Source organism: Coptis chinensis, chromosome 3, assembly GCF_015680905.1.
Source record: "Coptis chinensis isolate HL-2020 chromosome 3, ASM1568090v1, whole genome shotgun sequence".
NCBI lineage: Eukaryota > Viridiplantae > Streptophyta > Magnoliopsida > Ranunculales > Ranunculaceae > Coptis > Coptis chinensis.
The window spans coordinates 77,440,198-77,451,752 of NC_141458.1; the positions used below are offsets into that span (position 1 = coordinate 77,440,198).

The 11,555-nt window shown below is 39.0% G+C and overlaps 1 pseudogene; it reads right to left on the reverse strand.

The window, feature by feature from the left end:
* Positions 1-9,784: 9,784 nt before the first annotated feature.
* LOC147510922 (amino acid transporter AVT3B pseudogene) lies at positions 9,785-10,716 on the reverse strand (annotated as a pseudogene).
* Between the last annotated feature and the right edge of the window lie 839 nt (positions 10,717-11,555).

The following is an 11,555-nucleotide window of genomic DNA, read 5'->3' on the forward strand; positions in this document are numbered from 1 at the left end:
CCTACCTACTTTAGTCGCGAGATTATGATGCGTTGGGGTTTTCCAATAATTTCTCCAGAGACACCCTTCAAAGAGCAAATATTAGTGTACTCCAAACAGACTACTCTGTTGGTTTTTGGACTCGACACTCGACGGATGAACGAATCGACCCAAGCTCAAACTCGAACTTTACTTTGATGAAAATGCCATGCTAAACATTTTTAATCCCATGGAAGATATTCAATTTCTTCATCACAAAGGGAACTAACTATTCGTCGTCGGAATATCATCATTACAACTCTTAAGGATTTCCAAGAACGTCAAGCAATGCATGATGTTGAACAGGAGGAAATCTTAGAAAATCATTCTCAGTCTTTGCAAAATCACGCTCTCCTAATGAAGAATCAAACTACACTCTCTGCCAGCCAAGGGGACATTCAGATGCAGCTCCGCCAACAAATAGAAGAACTAAACAGTGTGGTGCACGATTTGTGTCTCCAGAATCATCATAATAATCCATGATTTTCTTTTTAAATAAAAATAGAATAATAATACTAAGTCAATAAATAAATAATCGTATATATTATTACATTTTTCGTCATATTATGAATTTTGTTGCTATCTTTGTGTATTCTTTTGAAATGCTTACTAGAATTGTCATCATTTACGTTGTGACTAAAATAATTTTAACATGTGATTTTCAATGTCATTACAGGAGGGTCTATTTTCTTCCATACTCATTTATCCATCCACTTTGCCTTTATCATTGCCCATTTCTTTACTTCATCCACCATGACATCTTCATCAAACATTGCATCTTCATCAAACATGACACCTCCAAAACTCATTCATAAGCAATCCTTTCAGTCTATGATGGATTCCAATACTTATGGCCATCTCTTCCGTGACTACATCACTAACATTGGGTGTGGTCTTCCCTAGTTCTTCAACCTAACCAAACTTATTCTCTAAGTTTGGCCACATACTTTTATGCTAATATGGAGGACACACCAGCATTCAATCATGCGCATGGCTTCTTCTTAGACAGGTTCACAATCCTAGTTGGTGACACACATCATATTTTTTCAGAACAACAGCTTGCCCTAGCTTTAGATCTTCCATATCACGAACCAGCTGCATCATGACATTACATCTATCATAATTCTTACCGTTCCTTTCAGTGGCAAGTTTTTCGCGAAACTTACGGTGATGGTCTTGAGATTAAATGAGAAGGAGATGGCCATGTACCATGGCGCGACATCACCATTCCCTTAACAAGCATGACCATGAATATGGGGACTGTGATGTTGTTTATACTCCTGAACATCATGGGAGATTGGCATTTTTCTATTGCTAATAAGGCTGCCTGTGTAGTATTCAGTGCACTGGCTTAAGGTCATACATTATTTAACATCTTAGGTTGTGTTATCTTCAACCTGAAACGAGCTCGCACTTTTCAGGATCAGTATATTCTTTTACCTGTAACCGCTTGCCGAATCATGAAGACACATTTCCCATAGTTTGCAGCTACTTTTCATGACTGGGTCAAGGTAGATTCTATGTGCTCAACAATCAAATTCATTCGCTCATTAAGGTTTAGGTAATGGAAACGTCCCGCTCGGTACCTGAGGCATGTTCATTGTTACCCGAAGGATGAAAATATGAAGAAACATTTGAACAAATCCGGAGACAAAGAATGGGCATAAATTTGGCAGACTATTATCTTTTGGCGCGATCCTAAGGAAATGCATTTTCTTATTGAGGACGCCAGACTTACACATCCTGCTGGATGGTAAATTTGAGCTTGCCATTGTACATATATCTAGCTAAAAATTATGTTTCGTGTGCTATTGTCTTTCATTATTTCGTGTGATATTGTCATTCATTATTTCGTGTGCTATGTTTCGTGTGCTATTATACATTTCATTGTTCCTTTCCGTATAATATATTATGTTCTCCAACCTTTCTGTTCTAGCAATCTAGTCCTAATTTTGCTCACCATTCTCAGGTAATTTCTCTCTTTATTTGTTGATACTTCAAGGACTAAACATCATTCTATTTGGGAGTGCTTTTAACCTGTAGCAAAAATTAGGCAAATTGTAGCCTGTATATAGATTTTATTTTCTTGTTAATAATTGTACTTAGTGACAAAGTCTTGTTTCCTTTTCAATGATGAAAATTGTCTAGAAATCTCACATTAGTATCTGAATTAGGATTCGTTTTTAAGAAACTTAAGATAATACATATGCAATAGTTTATACATCTTTTCATGAACATTCATGTACTGAGTATCATCGAGTGTACATAGCAGTAAGTTTATGGAACCAACGGTTAGTTACTTAAACGATCAATCCTATGAGAATCTAACCAAAAATCCTTGATATATGTGATATATGAGTAATGACATAGATGAGTAGTTTTTCCGATTAGAGAAAATTACGCGTCTACTTACTTGATCACCACCCGAACCCTAGGCGAGAATTTATGCCTTCTTTGGATCGACATAGCTAAAAAAAAAATTCATACCTGTTACAAATTTTACCGCTAGTCACTCCACTGAACCTTTAATCAAACCTTTCACTTTCACCAAAAATTCCTTTCCCATCTATTAAACCAAATAAAAGAACCTACCTAAGTGATAAGTATGAGAAATAGGTTGAAATGTGGAAAAATAAAGAGAAAGACTTGTCCCAAATATAAGTCAGTTACTTGCTTCAGGAAAGAAAAATAGAATAATGTTCTTAAGTTTAAAAAAAAAAAAAAAAAAAAAAAAAAATCATCAGTATCCAGAGGCTTAAGAACAAGGTTGGAAAACTCAGTTAGAAGAAGGAAAGAAAATAAGGATTTCTCTAGTATAAATATCTTAAACACCCTATTCTCTCATACTCGTAAACTTTGATTATCCATTTCCATTTTCTTCTACACCATCACCTAAGCCCTACAATACCTAATAAAGACCTCTAGCTCATTTAGGAGTAGGAAGGTGATAATAAGTAGTAAACGTGATTAATCAACCTCGGCTCCTCTGACTGTCATTGAGATGTGAGGAAACGTGTGCCCACTACACACTGGAGTTAACGAAACTTGAGTGGAAATTTTTGAGTGAATTTGTGTTTCGACACAGACATGTGAGAACCCATTTAGGTACGCTCTCCAAAGGATCAGAAACGACCCTGCTAGTACATTTCAATGAAAAGTTCACTGCATACATGATCATATGTAGATGTTTTAATTATTGAATGCATATTAACTTAAGTTTCAAAGAAATCAATCCTCGTTCCCTGCTAAGGAGATGTATAGATATCTGAGATTAATTTAGGAAACGAGTTTTTGTCACTAAGTCGTTGTAGTATAAATGAAGTTTGTGAGTATCTTCTCTGGAAAACTCTCACGAGGCTATAACTCGTCCACTAGGGAATTCCTAGTGGTTTAAGGCCTTGTTGCATATGGTCAATGCAACCGCACTCTGCGAAACGAGAATTAGTTAGGACTACACATTTTGGCCAATTCTCTGTTTTAATGTCTCTTCTTTGCTTGAGGACAAGCAAAGTGCTGTTTGGGGGTAGTGTGATAAGCACCCAAAACTGTAATATGAAACCCCATTGAGACATAAATTTGGTTAATTATGTGTTTAATAATCAAGAAATAAATATATTTTCGTACTTTTGCAGGTATTCGTAGTAAACATGAAAATATTGGTTAAACCTGCGTAAAAGCACGGGGAACGACGTATATATGAATTCTTCCAAATCAGCCATGTAAAGTCTAACAAATCCGCACAGAAGCATCAAACTTCTAAAGCTCCTACCTCTTGAACCAGGACTCTGAATGCGACAAGTGAGCTGTTCAGACAATCAGGGCGATGAACTCTACGCATAGGCGGGAAGTTATAAAATTGCCAAAAGACCGGACGCACCACTGGATTGCACATGGACCCACTATGCGGGCCTGCAAGATTTGATGAGTCATCAATTATGGAGCATGTCAAAACAAAAATGCCAAATTATTGGAGCAAAGTTGACACCTTGCATGTAATTAATTAGATTAGGTGTTAATAGTGAAATAAAGGCAAGGTGTCACTTTGTTTTAATGTGGTGGATAAAAATGAAGTAAATGTGGTTTGGTGTTTCACGTGGGAGGAAATGAGATTTCTCTCAAATAGAGAAGAAAACAAAACAAGGGGAGACAATCCATTTACTCCCTTAACTTTTTTTTCCTTTACCATGTATTATTTTAGTTCCTTAGCCGTAGTTTTTATTTTAGTTTTTGGTTTTGAAAAAAAAAAAAGCTTGTAATAGTTTTAATAGAGGAAACTTTGTTTTCTTCTAGTGGAAATAAAATCTAAATGCAAGTGAGTTTTTATAGTTAGTTTTCTTTTTGTTCTCTCTCCCTCTTTTTACATTTTACATTAGACATCTTTTAGCCCAAGGACTATGAGCTAAACCTCCCATTTGTGGGGAGTTAATAATACTCATGTGAGGGAAAATCTTTGTTATTTGGTTTAGTAAGTTGTTTAGGAAGAACAACTAGACCTACATCCTATCCCAAAATGATAGTTGGTGTAGTGTCTAGTTAGGGATCAAAGTGATGAGCTTAGAGATGAGTCATTGCTTTGGTTCTACATGCTAGCATTTATGAGCTTAGAGATGAGTCATGTATGTTAGGGATCAAGTTTTCTTTTATTATGACTTGTCTAAGAGTTCTAGGAAGATTAGATACACTTACTAAAATCAAATAACAAAAGTTATCTTCACATGAGGAGAATTAACTATCCACTTTTGTTTTATTAAAATTTTATCTTGTCTTAGTTGCATGTTTACGTAACTTAATGTTTTAAATTTTTGTGTAGTAAAGAAAACCAAGTATTTAGTATTTATACAATCATAGCTAAACTTACTCACTAGTTTCCTAAAAAAGTAAAACCAAGTTGTAAGTGGTCCTAGAATTTAGGTTGGTTCGAATCCCTACTCCAAACAATATGAACACGAAGATCGTGAGTAAGAAAAAATATCTTTGAATTCGCACTTTGGCCAAGAAGAGATTCAAATCTCTAATATAGCAAAAAGGTGAATATCAAAAAAGACCAAACGAAAAACAATTTAATCAAAGAGGCTAGTGAAGATGGAAGGAAAAGGTGTAAGAGTTGTTATTTTGATTGTATTAGTTTTGGCTTTGGTTGTAAGAGAGATTTTTGTAGTCCACCCATATGAATTCATTTGCTTTCCTAAGTGTTATAGAGACAGTAGGTTAGCCGGAGGGTCCAAGTTCGATTGTGCGTGGGACTGTTTAAATACAACACGTCCCGTTTTACCTATTCAGATGAATCTCGAAAGAGCTAGTACGCCACCAATAGCACACTAGAAAAATATGGTATATAACTCGACTAAAGATTAAAACAAGAACTGATATTTAGATTTAATTTTTTTTTTTTTGGTTTTTATTTATATATATATATATATATATATATATATATATATATACACGGTCAGGCTAAGTTGACACCCCTAAATGACACCCTAAATTGACACTCCTACCAAAAAGTGCACTTTTACAATGAATTAATGGCTGATTTTTTGTGGAGATGACCCTCTTACCATGTTGGTAATGTATGCAAAATTTCAATTCATTTCAATATCTCTAACCTTGTCAAATTTATTTACAAAACTGAAAATATATAGACCGTTAAAAAAATTGCAAACTTCAACACAACTTTTGACAAGGTTACACATTGAAATGAGCTGATTTTTTTTAGAGATCATATCCATAGTGGGGAGATCATATCTACCAAAAATTGGCTATTAAATCATTGTGTTTAGTAGGGGTGTCATTAAGGGGTGTCAATTTGGGGTGTCATTGGAAATCTCCAATGATTCCGCGAGCGTCAGCAGTAAATAAACTCTATTGCGCGATCCCTCTTTCTATAGTCTAGGACTAAAGAAGTCTAACCTTCGCGGTGTTTTCTTTGCTAAACGTCCTTGGTCGCCTGACCCGAAATCCTCCTTCTCTCTCTGCTATTAGCTCTCCTTCATAGAATTCACTACCATTTCGCGAATAGTCTCTTTCCCTTGGCACTTACTCTTCACAATCAATCATCATGTCCACGAATTTTCTCAATCCATCGACTCTCGTTCATATAACTCATTAGCGTATCCAGGAAGAGTCTCATCCCCTTCACTTTCACTCTTCAAACTCAACATCTTGTCGGTGAAGGGTCTTGTCTCCTCCATTTCTCTTTCGTAGAACTCATTGTTCTATCCACGAAGGATCGAAGAATCCTCAGTTTGCCAATTGTCTGTATCTCGAATTCCACGACCTTCTTTGTATGCCAAATCCTCAGTCTATCAATTGTCTGTATCTCGAATTCCACGGCCTCTGCTCTTATTCAACTTGTCCTCGGCACTTTGCATCACATATCTAACTTCCACGAACTCAATGCCCCTTCTACATAGTTAATTTGCCACCATATTATTCTCGAGTGTGCTTATCTCCTTCGTGATTTGGAATATGCTTTCTATGGCTGTCCCTTGTACTTTCGTGGACTAGTTTAAATCGGCGTATCCTTATTCATCTCCATCCTTTCGCTCACATATCCGCGAAGGGTCTCATCCCCTTCGCTCTTACTCTTCAAACTCAATCCTCATGCCTGCGAAATGTCTTAACCCCGCAGTCAGCACTCATTCATAGAACTCACTACCATCTTCGCATCCCCTACGTTCTTGCTCTTCAAACTCCATCATCTTGCCTGCGAAGTGTTTCAACCCCTCTATCAAATCTCTTTTATAGAACTCATTACCATGTCCGCGACGTGTCTCGACACAGCTAACAACTCTCCTTTATAGAACTCACTACTATGCCTGCGGAAGGTTTATTCCATTTTGCTCTCACTCTTCAAGCTCAATGCCATGCCAGTGATGTGTCTCAACCCAGGCATCAGCTCTCCTTCACAGAACTCAGTACCATCTCCACGAAGGGTCTCATCCCCTTCGCTCTCACTCTTTAACCTCCATCATCATGCCCGCGAAGTGTCTCACCCCCGCCGTCAGCACTCATTCATTGAACTCACTACCATCTCTGCATCCCCTTTGCTCTCGCTCTTCAAACTCCATCATTATGCCCGCGAAACACCTTAACCCCGCTATCAACTCTCCTTTATAGAACTCATTACCATTTCCGCAAAGTGTCTCAACCCAGCCAACAGCTATCCTTCATAGAACTCACTACTACCCCCGCGGAGTGTCTCAACTCAGCCCTAAGCTCTCCCTCATAGAACTCGCTACCATCTCTGCGAAGGGTCTCATCCCCTTCGCTTTCACTCCTCAAACTCAACATTGTATGTCCACGAAGGGTCTCAGCCCCTCCGTAGAATGTGGTCTTCTAAATTACAATACTGGAAATTTGATCAGACTTCGTAGAATATCCAGTAGCAACTAGGTATTCCCCCAAGTTTAATTCGGATACCAGGGCCCGCGGAGGGCTCATCCCCCTCGCACTCATTTGGATAGGCCCACGACATATCCGCGAAGGGTCTTCTTGAATCCCTCCGCTCTCTTTCGGAATGCACATCCGGGAACAGGTTAGCTTGCCCCATGTTTGATTCGGACACGAGGGTCCGCGGAGGGCTCATTCCCCCCCCCCCACTCATTCGGATAGCCCCATGACATATCCGTGAGGGTCTTCTCGACCCCCTCCGCTCTCCTTCGGAAAGTGTAACAACATATCAAATCGCATTTGTTGTAGTTTTGCTGTGGTACCGCATGTATTTCTCTTTCTCTGTAACCTGAAACTTTCATGTTTGAGTGTTACAAATAACGCGTGAGTTATAATGCGGAACATTAATTCTGCATAAGTATTTGTATACAAATATAACGGCGGTCATACGCTCAAGACAATGTACAATTTGTTTTACCCTGAGGTGTAGGACCATGTTTCTCATTCATGGTCTGCGGCCTCCTAGAGTGAATAGGTTCATGGGATACCGCGAGGTCTGGGGACAATCCCAATCTGTCCCCACATACATCTCTGCCAAGGATGGGGACAAGGCTTGCTTCCCCCCAGTGTAACTCTGGTTGACGGCCGAGTCACTCGTCCGTCTATTATGTACATGACTGTAAAAGAAACGAGTTACCCCCGCCGTGTATTTCTCTCCACCTTTTTTGTAATAATTTTACCATCTGTATTCCGACGCTCCAAGCCATTGATCTCATTCCTAACCTCCTTGAACTTCATGATTTTAAGCAGTAAAAGCCTTGAAGAACTCTTCTGTGAAGTATGTCCAACTTATGCATTTTCTATGACCCACCCATCTACCATGCTCTAGAGAAAATAAGCTTAATCAAATGGCAAGATTTGGCTCTTGTATACTAAAACATCTTCACTGGAAATAAATTTGTTGGTGTTTAAAGAAAATGGATAACAAAAGACTTATCTGTCCATAGCTCTTCATGTGCATTTCATTGAACACTCTTTGTGCACTGACTTTCGTTGTGAAGCAAGTTTGGATCTCTCTATCTTATACCTATCCGTGTCGCGGTACGACCTCAGTGTCCTACACTATTAAGGATGTTACTCTTTCGATTCCATCATTTCCGTTTCTCTGTCGTCGACGACCTATAGTGTTCGTTGCCACTTCGATCTTTGCTCCATTTCGCTACCCTTTGTCAAACACCTCCTATTCCTATCTTGATAATCGCAGAAAAACACCTTTGAATATTTTATCTTACTAAATATAAGTGACACCTCCATCTTCACCATGACCACTAGCCACACAAAGACAACTCTCTACTCACTCACTTGCTTTACCTCAAGCACACACAACACATCACTTTCACCACACACTTTGGGAGATGTAGAAGCAAACACACTTCACCATTCTAGCACTTCTACACACGAGCACTAACACCGCTCAAAATGACTTTAACAGACGGCATTACCACCACACTTCTTAGCGCCACCATCGTCTATAGACAACAAAGATAGCACCACTTCCATCAGTCACCACATACACCAAACCAACAGTCAACACACCATTTCTTCCTCCACCACCGACAGACAACATCACTTATCGACCACCACCACAACAATGGACCGCATCCGAATTCACAGAGAACTAGTCAAGAGCACCACCCTTCTTCAGTCAACACTATTAGTCAGCCACACCACTCATATCCACCATCGAAATTGACCTCTGTATACTGGCTGTAGCACAAGCGTACAGTAACTACATAATGACGTGTAGCACACCCAATGCATACTCGGTGGAGGTCCATGGAAATGCCTTAACCTATGAACTTAAATCGATTATGCTGACAAATTTCCACCTGAACATCAAGAGAACATCCACCCCACCAACCACTAGAACATAACAAGGTGTACTAGAATAACGTTGTAAAAATCAGCTCGACGCCCATCCTCGGAACTCGCATCCATTACCCCTGCTGCAATCCAAATACCAAAAAAGAGAGCAAAGAGGAAACAAAATAATATTATGAGAAAAGCAACACAAGATAAATCTTGCATTGTTTAAAGCTCTTACGTCCATCATGTTCACTAATCGACCGCGTAGTCGCGGAATCGTAGTAGTAACCTAAACTGAATGATTTATGGGAATAGAACCGAAGGTTTTGGATACTAGGAACCTAATTGTTGGTCTCGAATACTCACACACTCTGTTACCATGCACAGTCTTACTTTGTCATTTTCTAATAAAAAAGGATCGACTAAGCTATGCAATTAATACTTCTCATAGCATTTACATTGAAGTTGAACCATCGGGCATTGAGGGTGATGTAGAGCAGTGACAAAACTCTTAGCTCACCATAACCGCGACCTCCTTTACAGAGAAAATCTCCAAGAGAGAAGACCTTGCATGTTCCTAAAACAGCAAATACCAGCTCCAGAATCATAATCGCCACATCCAACACTATTCCATTCCACTTCATTTCCTCCTTGAACACCAACAAATGAAACAAAGCAGGCAACACATAACCCAAAATGCAGGACACACTACTTCCCACCAAAGATAAGAAATCGCCAAAATTAAGCACCATTAGTGCTACTAAACTCACTCCTAAAACCACCAACCATCTCAACCAAAATCAGTACCTTCCACCACAAAATCTCCTCTCAAACACTTCATAAACTGGATTCATCATCAATGGAAAAGTGAAGAACAAATTAATACATAAACGCAACTGTACCATGTTGCTCAATAGACCTTTTCCCAAGTTCGGAGTGATTATATCTTGAGTCTTATCTCCAAATGCAAAGTACCTCAAGGCTCCAAATCCAACATACATCAAAGAAATGAAACACATTGACCACCCCAAAGTCTTACCAAACTTCTCCTTATTTTTCGTCTCGGATTATAATGGCAATTCCATTCCAATACCTTCAAATGCATAAACAGCAACACCCGAACCATAGAAAACAACAGACAAACCACCGAAGGCTTCTAAAATAGGTTTTTGTTTCAGAAAAATCATTACATCTTCAACCATAACAACACCCAGAGCTCCAATATCGACAACCTCAGCGGAAATACTCAAAGAGGCAAGATGGGTAAGAGTTGGAATTGAGTTCAATCCCAATTGAAATGGAAAAGAAGTCCATAAATAAAATGTCTTAGGCTTAAAACCATCCCAAAATTTTCTGATTCCTCAATTCTCTAAAACTTGTTAAACTGGATGATAAATTGAAAACATAAGCTAACCCCACTCTTTTTGGAATTCCTTTAGTCATTGATTCATACCAACATGTACCCATTAGTACTACTTTTGTCAACAAACCCAACTGACTTCAAGTGTATAGTTTTCGGACTATGCCTAGAAATTGAACAAGGTAATTTGGTTTTTGTTCACTCTTCTTCTCTATTATCAAAGTGTAAAAATCAAGTGAGAGCTGGAAAAATATAAGCTTTTTATTCCTATTCGATTTTCACCAACCAAAATTTCAGGACTAAATTCTTAATTGCTCCCAGATGCTGTTAAGATGTTGGCTCAGCAGTTTAAAGACTTGGCAGATTCCATTACTCCAAATCTTGAGTCCGATGAATAACCAACTTTTCATCAGATCTGACGGCATACAATTTTACTAATCGGTCCCCACAAACGGTGTCATTTGTTGCACCCACTGGCATGACCATTAACCTTATTAGCATTAGAGCTCTATTCTTGATCGGCTGTACCAACATCTTAGGTTGCCTAGCACCCATTTCGGGATCAAGTCGCCGTAGTTCACTCTTTTCTCCTCACCCCTCTCTCTTCTTCTCTAATGAGCTGCCTCCTCCACCTTCCCTCCCCCTCTCTCCCTTTTCTCCTCTCTTTCTTTAGGTTTACCTCCTGGGCTATAATATGCTATTGGGCCTATCTCTTGGCCCAATACCTATATGATCCATCTATGAATATGACTACTACCACTGTTCTAAAAATCAGTCTACGCGGCCGCCAAGGCGGTCCCTAGGCACTAGGCGGTGCCCCATCGACTCGCCTAGGCCCAAGTCGTTTAAAAAATCGGTGGACCAACTAGGCGGGTCTAGGCGGCAGTTTTTTTTTTTTTTTTTTTGAATGATTAAATGTCAA